This window comes from Schistocerca cancellata, chromosome 6, assembly GCF_023864275.1.
Source record: "Schistocerca cancellata isolate TAMUIC-IGC-003103 chromosome 6, iqSchCanc2.1, whole genome shotgun sequence".
Lineage (NCBI taxonomy): Eukaryota > Metazoa > Arthropoda > Insecta > Orthoptera > Acrididae > Schistocerca > Schistocerca cancellata.
Window position 1 is genome coordinate 199016696 of NC_064631.1, and position 17961 is coordinate 199034656.

Genomic DNA, 17961 nt, shown 5'->3' on the forward strand with positions numbered 1-17961 from the left:
TGAGGCTCAAGATCAGAGAGGAGTGAGGGGTGGGGAAGAGGAGATGCACAGAGAAGTTGGAGGAAATGAGTACAGCAAATGGGAAGGAGAAGATAGAGAGAGGGGGAGGGGCCATGAGGAGGTGGAGAGAGAGGGGGGAGGAGAAGGTGGACAGAGAAAGGGGGAGAAGGTGATGGGCTGAGATGGGGGGGAGAGAGAGGGGGCAGGAGGATACGGAGAGAGAGGAGGAGGATGTGATGGACAGAGAGAGGGATAAGAAGGAGGAGATGGACAAAGAAAGGGAGAGGGGGAGATGGATAGAGAGAGGGGAGAGGAGATTAGGACACTTGTCCAATTCCCATACATATTAGAAATGAGTGATTTCTCTTTTCTTTCTTTTCCATTTAAACAGACTGAGACACAGCAAAGCGTGGCCGGGTGAAGTATCATCCTATAAAGGAACTACACACTGCTTCTTAAATAAAACATGCTCACCATAGATTATATCTAAATTTTTGTAATAAATCAAAAGCACTATACTGCTTTTATTCTAAAGGATCCATTTATTCAGTTAATCAGTTTTTTGCATACGAGACCATCGTCAGACTTTAACTGACTCTTTTTTCCCCTGTTCTCATTCACGCCACATTCTTTCCCCTTTTCATTAGTTTTTTTGTATCATTTTTCTCTTTTTTTCCCTCTTCTATCTCGCCTCTAATGTCCATTGCTGCTAGCGCTCATAGTTTAAACGTAGCCGCATTCAATTCGTCTATTGTTGTTCTCGCGTGAGCGAGCATAAACGGCGTTTTGTGGTGTGCGTTGTATCAATTTCTAAATGTTGGGCTCTATACCAGGTGTTACTTAAAACATACTTGTGCAATGAATGTACTGTATATATGCAGGATACCTGATTACCCCAGATAGTGGCTGATGCCTCTAATCTTGTCGGGTTAAATAAAAAATTATTAAATATTTATTTATTGTACGGCAATATAAACTGATGTGCAACTAACATATATGACGTGCACAGCTTTACAAAATAAATAGAGCTAGAACACTAAATCTGCAAAGTAATATCTAAATTTTCAAGCCATTCAAGTGCTGTCTCTTTCACTTTAAAGGAACCTCGTAGAGCTCTAGGGTAACCTCGTGTGCTAAAATGTTGTTACAATGTGTTCGGTGGTCTGATTGTTCATTGCCACAGTAACAGTGAGCATCGGTGGCGGCGTTCTGCGCAGATGCTAGTGCCTGTACGAACTCTGTTAACTGTATTCCAAGCAAGTTACGGTAATTCCGTGTCGGGTGGTCTTGTAGCAGGTCTTATGAGAGTTTGATTTTTCCTAATAGGCAATTCTATACCACATATGTGACCGCTTCCTTTCATGTTGGAATTCATTGCTTGCAGCGATTCTGCCAATATAATGCATTACTGCCTTGTTTTTAATCGGTTCATTCTAGGTGCAGGCACATCAGAATAGCTTGCGAGCTGGGGATTTTTCGTACTCGTTGAGAAGGACATTCTCTCTTCTCAGATCTGGTCGCACGTTGTGTCTTACAGGCTGTAGGCAGCGGAGTGGACCTGACGCGTCCTATTGTTATCCTCATAGCTCCATTTAGCTAAACATCGACTTTTCTCACATGCGAGCTATGAAGCACAGCATAAGGCATCAGATTAGTCGAGCCCTAAGGAAGAACTTCGTAGTGTTGTAGCTCCTGTACCCTAAAAGTTACCACTCAACTTGTGTGTGATGCAACAGCGCGATTCCAGCTTCTGTGTGTCTCTTGTACGACATGGTTCCGTCCAGAAATACTCCTAAATAGTTTGGGATGTCTTACTGATGGGGGAGTAGACCATTAAAGATGACATTAGCTATGCATTAGCCATTCTAAGACTTAAGTACCTATCTTGTGTTTTCGTTGGATTTGGTGTTTATGTCCACTTTTTGAAGTATTCATACATTGTACTCAGATCTGCAGATAGTATCAACACCCCGATTAGGACTCTGTTGCTCTACGTCAACTCCGCAGTTGGATGCAGCAGTAGGTGCGTGATAGAGAGCTCGATCCTGATTTGCTCTTTCATTCTTATTGAGCTGGGTTGCAGTTTTCAGGATACGTGAACCTGCATCCGAGTCGATGATGCTGTTCTAAAACTCCTAATCAGCTACATGAGGAGCATCTGCATGATGTGGGAACAGGAGCGTGGTGCGCATTTTGCATAACACGGATTATTGTATGGGCATTTTTCCCGCAAACGATGAAGTTGTGACAGGCATACGAACATTGTAGTACAGGCACAACTTTCTATCAGAGACCAATAACTAATGGAAAGACCTACGATTATTGTAAGCATGACAATGCAAGAACCACAGTCTAACATAACAGTTGCGACCCTCCGTCTCTGTTTTGTTACCCACTGCGACTGCAGCGTGCCAAGCGGCCAGGAAGTTACACTGTTGAGTTCGGCGAGATATTGCGAAAGCCAGAAGGGAATCGTAATTGTTTATGCTTCTTACGAACGGGAGCGTCTGTAGCGCAATAAATTGCAGCAGCAACAAGAAGAAGACGCAACATTTGTCTTTTTTTAGGTTTCCTGACTACCATAGGAGGTGTGAACCGCTACAGTACAGAACAGTTTATTTACTGTTTACTTGTAGCCTACAGATATTTGCTGGAGAATATCGTGTTCTTTAAGAACAAAAAATACTAGTAAACAGCAGAAGACCTGACCTTTTGCAGCTAAACGTCGCATATCTACTCAAAAACGTGAAGTGGAACATAGGGAACGTGAATGGAATGCAATATATACATTCTTTAAGGTAGCGGATAAGATACCACAATTGTAGCTGAAGAAAAACCACACAGACATGATAATAAAATAACAAAAGCAATATTACTGTTTCCCCTACACAGAAGAAACCCGTTCAACAATTGTTGCTGCATATGAGCCAAAAAAGTGCAAGAATCTTCAACACATTCACTTTTGAAGCAAAAATAATTACATTTACAAAAATATTCACGTATTAGAAAGCTGAGTGAAGTGTAAGACTGTGCGAAACATTAGGCTCCCTACAAAGTACTTACGTGTCAAGAAAAATGCCTGTCATAATAAGAACAGACAAGGAAAGAAATATACTCTTCTTACGCATGAAATATATGTTTGTATTTTCTTGATTTCATAGGAGTAAGCTGCAATTATACACATATTCGATAGTGTTTCGCCGGCCGGAGCGACCGAGCGGTTCCAGGCGCTACAGTCTGGAACCGAGCGACCGCTACGGTCGCAGGTTCGAATCCTGCCTCGGGCATGGATGTGTGTGATGTCCTTAGGTTAGTTAGTTTTAAGTAGTTCTAAGTTCTATGGAACTGATGACCTCAGAAGTTATGTCCCATAGTGCTCAGAGCCATTTGAACCATTTGATTGTGTTTCTTCGTCAAACTGTAGCTTATGTCACTGAGCCAGGGATATTCGGCTGTTTTCACATGTATTGCGTGATCATTCATGTCTGTCGATAATTTCTTAATGCTTTGAACGCAAGGATGTAATAACTATTTCACTAAGTAACCAGAAACATAATTAAAAAGAAACTTCAATTTTACGGCTGCTTTCTAGCCAGTTGGGGCGCTAGTGTTGCACCAACTGTCAGACGATAAAAATTTTCGCAGCAGTGAGTGTCGCGACTGTATATGTTAATAGTGGTAAGTACGCACATTGCTGTTACTTCTACGACAATATGACAAGGACAGTTCCCATCATCAAATATACTTAAGCTTTTAAAACAGCCTCCCTGAAAAGTCGCACATCTGCTGTAAAAACTGATACGACTCTTCATATCAGCTGATCGGTTACGTATGCTTTAATGTTCTCCATTATTCAAAAGTTGTGTCATTTCACGAGACTTTTCAGTCTCTAGGACAAAAAAAAGAACGAGGTTTACTGTCTGGGGAATAAGAAACCTCACGAAAGAAGAGAACGATTCCACTTGCCAAAATTTCATTAACCGGGAGTGTTCTGCGACTGGGGACATTGTAGTGACGCAGCGACCACTTGATTGTGATGTCTGATATCACGCGAGCCACCTCTCTCGTGAGTGTACCAGTAAACCCCAGAGTAAAGAATCAAACTCTTGTGTGTAAAATATCTTCAAAGTCTGATTACTTTACAAATGGGTTAATGTGTTAAATATTTGACTTTGGGCATGTAAGCGAGAAAAAGTTTAGGAAAGATTTTAAATTTCGGTTAGTTTAAAGCCACTAAGTGCTCGCATTATGAAATAATAGATGATTATAGTCTGGGTAAACTGCGCCCTGTTTTAAAGAAAAGCTACTTTTTTCACACATTTCGTGTTTGTGACGTTGCATGTCGTAAACAATGTGTCGTACAATCATATAATTTTGCGGGTACATTCAGTGTTATATTTGTAAGTAGAAACTATCTGCAAAGTGTGTTGCGAATAGATTTAGTACTGAAGAAATAATAAACTGAAACCATCAGGTTACCTTCCATTCAGAAGACTGTCGCACGCAGCGACTGTTATATTGACTTGTAAGTAACAGATATCAGTTATCAGTCGTCCTTTAGAAATTTTATTGGAAGATCTAGATTTCAGCTAGAAACTAGCCGTTCTCAATGCCCTATCATTTTCGATCAATGCTTGTAATGCTTCATTGGATAATTCAATGAACTGTGGATGAAGCCCGACCAACAGGCATTACATACATTGATCAAAAATGATAGTGCATTGAGAATGGCTAGTTTCTAGCTGAAATCTAGGTCTGCCAATAAAATTTCAAAAGTACGACTGATAGCTGAAATCTGTTACTTACAAATTGAAACGTCATGCGTGTTGTTGAAATCTGACTGCGTGGACGGCGAAAATGTCGTAAGCGATAAGCTTTTTTTCCTTTCATCGTTTTGTGAGGGGTGCCAGCGACAAAAAGTTTCTTAAACGTTAGAAACCGTGTGTACAGTCTATTTCAAGTTACTAAGTGCTTCTCCCAACGAGAGACGAGTTTGTTGATGCCGTCACTGTAGAATATTTCGCTTTGTTGATGGCGCCACAGCCTCACCTCTGCTTGCAGCGCTTCATCACTGTCAACGTGAAATCCTCGAAGGTGTTTTTAAGTTTAGGAAACAGCTGAAAATCGAACGGCGCCAATCCGGAACTGTATGGAGGATGTAGATCCCAGTGAACCCAAGGTGTCGGATTGTTACAGATGTAGAGCAACACTCATGTGTGTTCTGGCACTGTCGTGCTGAAGGAGAGGGTGCTCCATGTGTGGACGAATTCTTTGAATTCCAAACTCGATTGCAGTACACAGTTCCTCACACACCTACGTACTTACTTTACACACCGCCATGTTACACGCTACATTGCGGAAGCCTCTGGCAGCAGAGGGGGCAACGGCCTTGCCGCAGTGGATACACCGGTTCCCCAGAGATCACCGAAGTTAAGCGCTGTCGGGCGTGGTCAGCACTTGGATGGGTGACCATCCAGGCCGCCATGCGCTGTTGCCATTTTTCAGGGTGCACTCAGCCTCGTGATGCCAGTTGAGGGGCTACTCGACCGATTAGTAGCGGCTTCGGTCGAGAATACCATCGTAACGAGCGGGAGAGCGATGTGCTGACCCCACGCCCCTCCTATCCGCATCCTCCACTGCGGATGACACGGCGGTCGGATGGTCCCGGTAGGCCACTCGTGGCCTGAAGACAGAGTGCTTTGGCAGCAGACGGCTGCAAATATGCAGACATAAAGAATAAAGATGTAGAATGTTAATAACGTTTGTTTCATTGTAAAATCTCTAAGAATAGTCACATAAAAAATTTCGAGGCGTTACTTTTGATCACCCCTTCGTACTTACCTTATTGTGTTAAAATTTTTGAATAAGATTATACCTCTTAATGAGCAGATGATGACAGCGTTTGAGATTTTTAAATTCGGTCAATAATTCAGTTGTCCACATCGAGGTATGTCAACAACACCTGTCGGCAGCTGAGGGTTTCAGTTAGTCATCAGTTACAGGAGATATTGAAAATCGAATTTTTGTTGGACCTGGAAACCGTTCGATAAACAATCTGCGATTGGTACCGCGTTCCGGGATAGTGATTTAGTAATATACACTGCTCAACAAAAGTTTGTAGTACTGTCAAAAAAATGTAGCTCATATGAGGGGCGTTTGAAAAGTCCGTGCAAAAATAAAAACTAATTACGTGTTTGGGATAAACCTTTTTTGTTTCTCGACGTAGTCTCCTATTAGACTTATACACTTCGTCCAACGCTGTTCTAATTTGTTGATCCCTTCCGAATAATAGGAGTTATCCAAGTCTGCAAAATAGCTATTAGTTGCTGCAATCACCTCCTCGTTTGAATAAAATCTTTGTCCCGGCAGCCATTTCTTCAAATTGGGGAACAAATAGTAGTCCGTAGGAGCCAAGTCCGGAGAATTGGGCGAATTTGAAACAAGTTGGAATCCTATTTCCATTAATTTTGCAACCACAACTGCTGAGGTGTGTGCTGGTGCATTGTCATGATGGTAAAGGACTTTTTTGCGCTCCAATCGCCGGCGGTTTTCAAACGGTCCAATAACGATGAATAATATGCACCTGTAATAGTTTTGCCCTTTTCCAGATAGTCGATGAGAATTATCTCTTGCGCCGGCCGCGGTGGTCTAGTGGTTCAAGGCGCTCAGTCCGGAGCCGCACGACTGCTACGGTCGCAGGTTCGAATCCTGCCTCGGGCATGGGTGTGTGTGATGTCCTTAGGTTAGTTCGGTTTAAGATGACCATAGATGTTAAGGCCCATAGTGCTGAGAGCCATTTGAACCATTTTTTGAATTATCTCTTGCGAATCCCAAAAGACAGTCGCCATAACCTTTCCGGCCGAAGGAAAGGTCTTCGCCTTTTTTGGTGCAGATTCTCCCTTGGTAACCCAATGTCTAGATTGATGTTTGGTCTCAGGAGTATAGTAATGTATCCATGTTTCATCCACAGTGACGAAACGACGCTTAAAGTCCTGCAGATTCTTCCTGAACAGCTGGAAACTATCCTTGCAACACTTCACACGAATCCGTTTTTGGTCAAGCGCGGGCAGTCGCGGAACCCATCTTGCGGACAGCTTTCTCAGGTCCAAATGTTTATGCAAAATATTATTTACCCGTTCATTCGAGATGCCCACAGCACTAGCAATCTCACGCACCTTAACGTCATCCATATCATGGATTTTATCAATGATTTTTGGAGTGATTACCTCCACAGGGCGTCCAGAAAGTTCAGCATCACTTGTGCCCATATGGCCACTCCGAAAGTTTTGAAACCACTTATAAGCTGTTCTAATCGAAGGTGCAGAGTCACCGTAATGTTTATCAAGCTTCTCTTTAGTCTCCTCAGGCGTTTTGCCTTTCATAAAATAATGTTTCATCACCACATGAAATTCTTTTTCGTCCATTTTTTGACAATCACTCGACTTCCTTGATTCACACGAATACCAAACACAAAGAAATAGACCAATATGGCTGAAACTTGGTGTGCGTTCTTTCCAAAGATACTGCTAACTAAACACGACCTCGAAACGCGCCGGTGGTGCCACCTCTCAGACTTTGCACGGACTTTTCAAACGCCCCTCGTATACTGGACGGTGTTTACTGCTCGCATGGTTTGCGGCCGTTTCCCACTAATGTAAACATACCGCTGCCGCAGCAGCACACCGCGAGCAGTTCAGTATAGATAACAGCTTCATTCAGTCTGTGTTCAGCACTGCTGTAACATGCCACGTAGAGGCACACAACACTACGATAGAGTTAAGATAGTGGCTTTACTTTCAGCAGGTCACACACCGCAAGATGTTGCCGATCGGTTACATGTCACTCGGAGTGGTGTGTCCAAGGTGGGGAGAAAGTACAGAGAGACGGGAAATGTGAACCGTCAGCTCGCAGGCGCTAAACATCTGCCAGAAATATTGGAAACGAATTCTCCCTGGCAACAGGGATTTGTATCTCAGACCCAAGAGTGTGTAGAAGATTTCATAAGGGTGGTCTTAATTGGAGGTCTTAATTCCAGAACACCAATGAGAAATTTTGCACTGAATCAATGGGACAGACGCAATCGGAGGACCTGGGCAGTTACAAAATGGAGTAATGTCATTTTTGCTGACGAGACCAGGATTGGTATGCGACCGAACACTAGATGTGATAGGGTTTGGAGAAGCGCTAGACGACACCTAGAACGCCGATAAGTTCAGGATGTCCATGCGTTTGCAGGTGAAAGTGTAATGTTCTGGGCGGCAACAATTCTACGGCAATTTGACTGGTCCCCGATACCTCCAAGAGGTCCTACAACCGATTGTAAGGCCCTACAGGCTTCAGTGATAGCTCCATCGAAGACAGAGCAAGACCCCACCGTATTCTAGCAGTGTCTCGGTACCTTCAAAGATGCAACATCAACCGAATATGTAGGCCAGCACAGTCCCCAAACATGAAGGCAACTGACCATGAATGGGATCTGTTGAAGCTGGCCATTGCACAGCGTCCTAATCCACCTGACAATCTTCAGGATCTCACTGAATTTGCCATTCAGGAGTGGGACCTCATACCTCAAGATCAACTTCATAATCTCATGCAGAACATGCCTGGCAAAGTGGAAGAACTCATCTGTGTGCGGTGAGGACATACTCACTACTACAAGCTGATAATCTTCATCATGAGATAAAGATTTTCACTGTTTTTGTTTTCAAGATATACACTTAGGAGAGAGCCTGCTTCGTTTTGTAATTATATTTTGTGATTAACCAAAATCGTTCTTGTTTTCAGAAGGATTTATGTTTACTTTGTTAGTAAGGTACTGTACCAGCCTCAATGGGTGTACTACAAGATGTCACTGTAGTACACTGTATTATATTCCAAACTTTGGTTGAGGTGCGTAGATGAGTTTGTGACAAATGTGCTGTTCGCTTATTTCGGTCACGGTGAGGTTGGGGTGACCCATAGCCGCTTCGTTGCCGGACCGTCTTTCTAACTTCTAGATGTACATTTATACTCCGCAAGACACTTTACGATTCTATTCGCAAATGGCGCGTGGAAATAACGACAGTCGGTAAACGTCTGTATGAGTTCTAATTTCTCTGAGTTCCTCGTTGTGAACATCTTACGTGATGTACGCGGAACGAGTATATACGTTGCTCGTCTTACGGGAAGTGAAAAGCGACAGAGAGAGAGAGAGAGAGAGAGAGAAAGAGAGAGAGAGAGAGAGAGATGTAGCGAGATGGACTTACGTGTGTATGAGAAACCCCTTCCCTCGAAAATTTCCCTGCTTCATACCCCTCTGTGTTACTACAGATGACATGTCACTGATCTCATTTCTACCGAGATTGCAGTACATGTGAGGTGCCTAGTTGCTTCCGCCGCCATGAGTGGAATGCAGTTCTGAATAATATTCACCAACCTACACCCTTCTATAGTTGTTTTCCCCTGAGCAGCGAAACAGCATGTAGGTCGTGAGTCCTTAGTCATGAGGATGCAATAAACTCATTTGCGAGAAACTTGTATTGTACACTACTGGCCATTAAAATTGCTACACCACGAAGATGACGTGCTACAGACGCGAAATTTAACCGACAGGAAGAAGATGCTGTGATATGCAAATGATTAGTTTTTCAGAGCATTCACACAAGGTCGGCGTCGGTGGCGACACCTACAACGTGCTGACATGAGGAAAGTTTCCAACCGATTTCTCATACACAAACAGCAGTTACCAGCGTTGCCTGGTGAAACTTTGTTGTGATGCCTCGTGTAAGGAGGAGAAATGCGTACTATCAAGCTTCCGACTTTGATAAAGGTCGGATTGTAGCCTATCGCGATCGCGGTTTATCGTATCGCGACACTGCTGCTCGCGTTGATCGAGATCCAATGACTGTTAGCAGAATATGGAATCGGTGGGTTCAGGAGGGTAATACGGAACGCCGTGCTGGATCCCAACGGCCTCATATCACGAGCAGTCGAGATGACAGGCATCTTATCCGCATGGCTGTAACGGATCGTGCAGCCACGTCTCGATCCCTGAGTCAACAGATGGGGACGTTTGCAAGACAACAACCATCTGCACGAACAGTTCGACGATGTTTGCAGCAGCATAGACTATCAGATCGGAGACCACGGCTGCGGTTACCCTCGACGCTGCATCACAGACAGGAGCGCCTGCGATGGTGTACTCAACGACGAACCTGGGTGCACGAATGGCAAAACGTCATTTTTTCGGATGAATCAAGGTTCTGTTTACAGCATAGTGATGGTCGCATACGTGTTTGGCGACATCGCGGTGAACGCACATTGGAAGCGTGTATTCGTCATCGCCACATTGGCGTATCACCCGGCGTAATGGTATGGGGTGCCATTGGTTACACGTCTTGGTCACCTCTTGTTCGCATTGACGGCACGTTGAACAGTGGACGTTACATTTCAGATGTGTTACGACCCGTGGCTCTACCCTTCATTCGATCCCTGCGAAACCCTACATTTCAGCAGTATAATGCACGACCGGATGTTGCAGGTTCTGTACGGGCCTTTCTAGATACAGAAAATGTTAGACTGCTGCCCTGGCCGGCACATCTCTCACCAACTGAAAATGTCTGGTCAATAGTGACCGAGCAACTGGCCCGTCACAATACGCCAATCACTACTCTTGATGAACTGTGGTATCGTGTTGAAGCTGCATGGGCAACTGTACCTGTACACGCCATCCAAGCTCTGTTTGACTCAATGCCCAGGCGTATCAAGGCCGTTATTACGGCCGGAGTTGGTTGTTCTGGGTATTGATTTCTCAGGATCTATGCGCCCAAATTGCGTGAAAATGTAATCACATGTCAGTTCTAGTACAATATATTTATCCAATGAATACTCGTTTATCATCTGCATTTCTTCTTGGTGTAGCAATTTAAATGGCCAGTAGTGTATAAATGATCAATTTTTGAATTAGTTTGTTTGAACGGGATGCCACTCCCACTCCTATTAGCAGAATACGAGAAACTGCACAATTATAGTCCACTTTATGGATCACAAATAATTTCCGTTTTTCACACTTCCGCAGGAAATAAACAAAATAATGACTTGTATGTTTGCTTAATTATCATCACACTAGTTCTCAATTACATGTTCAAACAATCATAGATTGCTAGTAAGTTCTTAAGCGACGCCGACCAAGGCAGATAATATGTTTGTCCTCCGAGACTGCCGAATCAGTTGTCATCTCACAGCCGAACCACTTCGCCAGCCATCGAAGTTAGGCGCGATCCGAATATCTCCGAAGTGCTTCGCCTGGATGTTCGTTTAGCAATTGTTTATTTCCCTTTAAAATAATAGAAGTTTATCACTTTGGTGCGCTACTTCGGAACACAGCAGGCGATCGCGAAGACGCACAACAGTTTAGACGGTCTTCTGCACGATACCCGTAAGGAACAAACCACCTCTCACCGGTGCCTGACACCACATTACGTCATCTTGCTGCCTCCTCAACTCCTCAGAAGAGCTTCTTGCAGCTGAATATGGCTGTAAAGCCCGAAATATTACAGTCTCTTCGAGGAGCGTTACACTCCCGGAATTTCAACATTATACCTCCCCGCTGATGCACAACACTTGTTGGTAGTCGTCTGCCACTGGAGCTGGACAAGCACCTCCGCTACGCCGTCCCGCCGACTGTACGGTCACGTGACGAAACACGCCGCTTTTCGATGTCCACGAGCCTGCCATATGCAGGCAGCCTCCTACGCGGGTATTGGATGGTCGAGCCGAGGTGCTGCACCGCTGCGTTTGTTATGTTCTCATCCTTTTTTTTTTTTTTTTGTCTTGTGACCGGTATCATGCGGCCCGCCGCGAATCCGTTTCCTGTGCCAACTTGCAACGTACGTCCTCAATTATTTGCTGGACATATTCCAATCTCTGTCTTCCTCTACAGTTTTTGCCCTCTACAGCTCCCTCTAGCACTATGTAAGTCATTCCCTGATGTCTTAACAGACGTCCTCTCATCCTGTCCCTTCTTCTTGCCAGTGTTTTCCACACATTCCTTTCCGATTCTGCTCAGAACCTCTTCATTCCTTACCATATCAGTCCACCTAATTTTCAACATCCGCCTATAGCACCGCATCTCAAATGCTTCGATTCTCTCCATTTCCAGTTTTCCCACAGTCCATAGTTCACTACTATACAATGCTGTGCTCCAAACGTACATTTTCAGAAATTTCTTCCTCAAACTAAGGCCTATTTTTGATACTAGCAGACTTTTCTCGGATGAGAATGCCCTATTTTCCAGTGCTAATCTGCTTCTGATATCCTCCTTGCTCCGTTCATCACTGGTTATTTTGCTGCCTAGTTGAACTCCTTAACTTCATCTACTTCGTGACCACCAATTACGATGTTAGGTTTCTCGCTTTTCTCATTTCTGCTACTTCTAATTACTTTCGTCATTCTACTTCTAATTACTTTCGTCTTTCTTAGATTTACTCTCAAACCTTATTCTGAACTCATTAGACTGTTCATTCCATTCAGCAGAACCTATAATTCTTCTTCACTTTCACTCAGAATAACAATGTCATCAACGAATCGTATCATTGATATCCTTTCCCTTGAATTTTAATCCTACTCCTGAAACTTCCTTTTATTTCAATCATTGCTTCTTCGATATACAGATTGAACAGTAGGAATGAAAGACTACATGCTGTCTTACACCCTTTTTAATCCGAGCACTTCGTTCTTGGACATCCACTCTTATTATTCCCTCTTGGCTCTCGTACATATTGTGTATTATCCGTCTCTCCCTACAGCTTACCTCAATCTTTCTCAGAATTTCGAATATCTTGCACCATTTTACATTGTCCAACGCTTTTCCCAGGTCGACAAATCCTTTGAACATGTCTCGAATTTTTTTTTATTTAGTTTTGCTTTCATTATCAACCGCAATGTCAGAATTACCCCTCTGGCGCCTTTACCTTTCCTAAAGCCAAATTGATCGTCATCTAACACGTCCTCGATTTTCTTTTCCATTCTTGTGTATATTATTCTTGTGAACGTCTTGGATGCGTGAGCTGGTAAGGTAACTGTGCGATAATGCTCGCACTCGTCAGCTCTTATAGTCTTCAAAATTGTGTGGATGATATTTTTCCGAAAGTCAGACGACATGTTGCCAGCCTCGTACATTCTACAAAAAAAGGCTCTGAGCACTATGGGACTTAACAGCTGAGGTCATCAGTCCCCTAGAACTCAGAACTACTGAAACCTAACTAACCTAAGGACATCACACACATCTATGGCCGAGGCAGGATTCGAACCTACGACCGTAGCGTACATTCTACACACCAACGTGAATAGTTGTTTTGTTGCCACTTTCCACAATGACTTTAGAGATTCTGATGGAATGTTATCTACCCCTTATGCCTTATTTAATCTTAAGTCTCCAAAGCTCTCTTAAATTCTGATTCTAATACTAAATCCCCTATCTCTTCTAAATCGACTCCTGTTTCTTCTATCACATCAGTCAAATCTCCCTCATAGAGACCTTCACAGTACTCTTTCCACATATCCGCTCCCTCCACTACATTTAACATTGGAATTCCCATTGCGCTCTTAATGTTACCATCCTTACTTTTAACTTCACCAAAGGTTATTTTGGCTTTTCTCTATTTTTCATGCAGTCATTTCGTCGCAGTTTCCCTTCACTTCTTATTTATTTCATTCCTCAGTTACTTATATTTCTGTATCCCTGAATTTCCCTGAACATTTTAGTACTTCCTTCTTTCATCGATCAACTGAGGTATTTTTTGTATTACCCATGGTTTCTTCGCAGTTACCTTCTTTGTACCTATGTTTTTCTTTGCAACTTCTGTGATTGCCGTGTTTAGAGATATCCATTCCTCTTCAACTGTACTGCCTACTGAGCTATTCTTTATTGCTGTATGTATAGCAGTTCCTACAGAAATAATATTCACTCAGCTTGCGGTGTTTTCTTGTTCAGGAGTCTGGTCCACACACCTTCCCTGATAAAAACAAATGACGTTCCTCTACTGGAAAAGCTGTAGTAGAACTACTAGCATTTGCGAATCCAATGGGTGGGAGAAATTTTTTGAGTATCAGGATAACTGAGCGATTGATTGAAAGGTAAATTGTGAGTGAAGACTTCTATACATTGACGCTTGTTTGGTACAAAAACACTACCAAGGCTACTCTTCGGTTCTAGTTTCGGCACTTATACGCAATCACAGTCGCTCGTCATAGCGAGCTTATGGCAGATAACTGAACCCACTACCAAAACGATTAGCGAACAGATTAACTATGGCAGAATGCTCGTTCAAATATTACACAAGTTGACCACTACGAATATTCAGTTTGCGGTCACGCCTTGTATAACCTGCCAAGCGGATTTTGGTTATTCAGAAGTCACGGTTTATATACTAAAATCGGAATTTCACGTGTTCGTTTTTCTCACACGTTCGTGTCCACTCTGCGGCACTCTACGGTCAAGTTTTAATCGTTATTCTGCGAAATTATCGCTTCTATTCAGAGTTCCTTATGTCCGCACCCGAACGTGATGATGACTGAGTTCCTAACTGCCTCTTTACAAAGCAGTTCTTTAGCCCACAAAATACACGTGAACGTACTGTCCTCTAATTGCTTGATCCACATTATTGACATTCCGATATTGGTGTCAAACCGCGCAACTCCACGTCTTTTACCTTTGACCAATCACAACTTAGTAAATGAACAGATTTAGAAAATCCACAAATATCAAAATAACTTCCTCTTTAAATAACAGAATCATCGTAAAATGTTCCTTGTTTCCCCAATACCATAAACGGGATAGAGTTGTACATTACGAAATTCCTCTGAGAATATAATTCACTTTCTCTGTAGACTCGCCATTCGCACGTTAACTTGTTCTCCGTTAATAGCCATAACACTAGTCACCTAACGGCTTAAGTTTCCATTTACATCATCATTCACATTAATAACCAAATTAGTAACAATTAATGACAGTTATTATAATCACAACAACTACAGTTTTGTTTCCGATATATGCTTTAACTATTTGATAATTTCATAGTCCGTAAAAAGCTGACACATTTCGGCCACAGTCGTAACTACCTGGAGCTAGCTTCTGGAGCAGAGCGCATCTGTCATTTGATAACCGTGAGGCCGTCTGCCCGCTACCTACTCTTATTAACACTCCAGTGGTCGCGTGTGATGTGAGGCACAAAGCCTCAGAGCAGTAAGGTTGTCAAATGCTGTGGAACACCGGGGCGTTAATGAGACATCATTGAATTAACGGTCATTTATTTCCGAGAGTCTTTCTTCTTCCCAGTGCGGGCTGCCGGCGGTCATCCTGTGCCAACGGTGCACTGAGGCTCAGGCAGGGTAGCAACAGGACTGTTGACTTTTTTAAAACATCGGTACTCCGATATATCGGTATTAAAAGATATCACTATCGTCTCCCGATATATCGAAGTAACGTAGCGTATTTCAGAGGAAAAATTTCGACCTACCTATAAAAAAATCGGCTACACATTCTAAATGTATGCCGATTTTAGAGCTGTACATTTAAGTATTGATTTATTATTACATATTCTGTAAATCAACAAACTAGCAGCCTGCCTATTCTCCTTTGAGCAAGAACTGGAAGGAAAACGATGCACGTTCACGCTCGGCGACAACCAATCTGCCGACAGTGGTATAACTGCCACGTAAGTGGCACAATATAAGGTGGCCGATGGGTCCATCTTTCGGTTTCGTCAAATACAGGATTTGTCCAGAACACTTCATGTCGACTTCCATGCTCTTTACATTTGTGCAAACGCCAGCAACCTAGCAACTGCAGTGTGAAAATTGCCTCGTGAAGCTAAACGTTGCAGTTGATGTTGGTAGCGCCGAGCGCCGATTACGTCAGCATTTCCCCTCACAAGTCTCCGCTAAAGCAACTATCAGTCGTGTAATTTACATTTTTGTTCATCATTTTCAATCATTTTCAGACGCTGTATTTGAAGAATGTCGATGTAAAGAAGTAGCATACTCGTCGCGTAAAAAACTTTTTTAACGCAGCTGGTATAGTGTTTCTGCTTATCGGGAATCTTGTTATTCCATTCACACCGGCACCCTCCAGTGCAATCGGTGTTCTTCTTTTGTGCCACGTATACTTACTTCACAACAAATATTGGACGTGTTGAACGCTCAAAAAGCGGAAAGACTCCTTCACACAGTGAAAGTAGAATTATGTTCTACTACAATTTCAAAAGAACATTTTGAAATACGTACCGAAAATTGTGAAAAAATATAATATAAAATAAAAACACCAGCATTCGTTATTGCCATTTTGATACCGTTATATCGGGGGAAATAGTACTGCCGATACATATCGATTTTTTCTGGAAAAAGTTGTGATATAACGATATATCGATATTTCATAGCCCTATTTCATAGCCTTCGATTATGTGATTCCCCCTAACCACCCATACTGGTGACAATATGACCTCCCGTTTTCTGAACCTGTCAACGCTCTTAGCTAACCTGATGTTTAACATCAGGCCTTCAGAGCGTTCCCTTGTGCAAAGATTTTCTGTCATCCCTGGGTGAAGTTATTACACGTAAACGTGTTACAGAAAGCCGTCGTGTCTGCTCTTCACTGATGTCTAAGTAGTGAATAATTTGTACCTGTCGTTCTCTTTCGCACACTCTGAGGCAATGAGTTCATTGCGCTTCAGTTCTTCCGAGTGTTGATATTGGTTACACCACTGTTCGATTTGTGACGGACATGATCCACTCAGCACCTTCCCATGCTGCTCCTCAAAATGCTATTACTGCTCGTAGTTACTATTCTGATGTACAACTGTTGTTTCTTCACTGTCTCATTTATTAGTACAACCTGTTAAGGCTTCCATACGCAGAAGAATGGAAAATAAAAATTGAGCATGTGTTAGATGACGATCAGTTTGGCTTTAGGAGAGACGGTTCTGACGTTGCGGTTGATAACGGAAGCAAGACTGAAGAAAAATCAAGACACGTACATAAGATTTGTCGACCTGGAAAAAGCGTTCGACAATGTAATATGGTGCAAGATGTTCGAAATTATGAAAAAAATGGAGGTAACCCATAGAGAAAAACAGGCAATACACAATATGCACTAGAGCCAAGAGGCAAGAATAAGTCGGAGACAAAAAACGATGTGCTCGGATTAAAAAGAGTGCAAGTCTTTCGTCCCTACTGTTCAATCTGTACATTGAAGAAGCAATGACGAAAGTAAAAGAAAGGTTAAAGAGTGGAACTAAAATTCAATGTGAAAGGATATCAGCCTTAAGATTCGCTGATGACATTGCTGTCCTGAGTGAAAGTGAAGAACAATTAGACGTTGATCTGCTGAATGGAATGAACAGTCTAATGAGTACAGTATATGGATTGAGAACAAATACAAGAAAGACAAAAATAATGAAAAGTAGAAGAAATGAGAACAGCGAGAGACTTAACATCATAATTCATTATCACGAAGTAGACGAAGTTAAGAAATTCTGCTACCTAGGCAGCAAAATATTTCACGACGGACGGAGCAAGGAGTACATAAAAAGCAGACTAGCACTCCCAAAAAGGGCATTCCTGGCCAAGAGAAATGTACTAACCTCAAACAAAGGTCTGAATCTGAGGATGAAATTTTTGAGAGTATACGTTTGGAGCACAGCATCGTATGGTAGTGAAACATGGACTGTGGGAAAACCGGAACAGAGGAGAATCGAAGCATTTGAGATGTAGTGCTAGAAGAGAATGTTGAAAATTAGGCGTACTGATAAGGTATGCAATGAGGAAGTTCGCAGAATCGGCGACGAGAGGAATATATGGAAAACATGGACAAGAAGAAGGGACAGCACGATAGGTCATCTGCTAAGACATCGAAGACAAAGGTTAGAATGCATCCAGCAAATACACTTATGTCCAAAATTAAAGCAAGAAACGAAAATTTTGCGG

General features: G+C 42.7%; 1 pseudogene; it reads left to right on the plus strand.

Moving 5' to 3' along the window:
- The first annotated feature begins 5379 nt into the window (after window positions 1–5379).
- On the plus strand, window positions 5380–5497 carry LOC126089674 (5S ribosomal RNA; annotated as a pseudogene).
- Window positions 5498–17961: the final 12464 nt, after the last annotated feature.